The sequence below is a fragment of the Otolemur garnettii genome, unplaced genomic scaffold, assembly GCF_000181295.1.
Source record: "Otolemur garnettii isolate 467f Iridium unplaced genomic scaffold, OtoGar3 scaffold00096, whole genome shotgun sequence".
Classification (NCBI taxonomy): domain Eukaryota; kingdom Metazoa; phylum Chordata; class Mammalia; order Primates; family Galagidae; genus Otolemur; species Otolemur garnettii.
In genome coordinates, this window is record NW_003852491.1 from 7,555,991 (window position 1) to 7,556,961 (window position 971).

The 971-nt window shown below is 50.9% G+C and overlaps 1 protein-coding gene across 1 annotated transcript in view; it reads left to right on the forward strand.

The window, feature by feature from the left end:
- Positions 1-574: 574 nt before the first annotated feature.
- Positions 575-971, forward strand: part of RNF40 (ring finger protein 40) — a 13,354-nt gene continuing 12,957 nt past the window's right edge. The window contains exon 1 of the mRNA XM_012808881.2: positions 575-727. The gene's annotated coding sequence lies outside the window, so the exon portion shown is untranslated. The remainder of the gene's footprint in view (positions 728-971) is intronic.

A 971-nucleotide genomic window follows, 5' to 3' on the forward strand; every position in this document is an offset into this window, starting at 1 on the left:
TTTTTTTTTTTTGAGACTGAGTCTCACTTTGTCACCCTCGGTAGAATGCTATGGCATTCTACAGCTCACAGCAACCTCAAACTCTTGGGCTTAAGTGGTTCTCTTGCCTCAGCCTCCCAAGTAGCTGGGACTACAGGCACCTGCCACCACAACTCTCAGCTATTTTTGGAGACGAGGTCTCTCTCTGGCTTAGGCTGCTCTTTTTTTTTTCCACAGAGACAGTTTCACTTTATGGCCCTCAGTAGAGTGCTGTGACATCACACAGCTCACAGCAACCTTCAACTCCTGGGCATAGGCGATTCTCTTGCCTCAGCCTCCCGAGTAGCTAGAACTACAGGTGCCCACCACAATGCCCAGCTACTTTTTTGTTGTAGTTTGGCTGGGGCTGGGTTGGAACCCTCCACCCTCGGTATTTGGGGTCAGTGCCTTACCAACTGAGCCACAGGCACCGCCCCTCAGGCTGGTCTTCAACTTGTGAGCTCAGGCAATCCACTTGCCTCGGCCTCCCAGAGTGCTAGGATTATAGGCATGAGCCACCGTGACCAGCCTAGGATTTATAACATTTTTAGTGGTTTCTCTTTTCAGCTAGATGAAACTGTGGAAGCCCTTCTTCGATGCCATGAGAGCCAGGGAGAGCTGTCTTCAGGGACACAGGCACCTGAGACCCAGGAAGTGTCAACACATGATGGGACCTCTCTTACAGAGCCAGGGACATCAGAGCTGAGGGGTAAGATCACAGCTCTAGAGTGAGAGGAGCTTAAGTTCTGGGAAAAGTCCTGGGGAGAAAAGGACTTTGATATTGGGCGCCTGAATTTCCCACCTTACTCTATTCCTACTGTGTCTGTTTGCCTCTCCCCCATTTGATTTCTTGTTTGGGTAGCAAAGTATCCTGAGTAAGGATATGGGCTTTGGCTCGGCACCTGTGGCTCAAGTGGCTAAGGCACCAGCCACATACACCTAAGGTGGCGGGT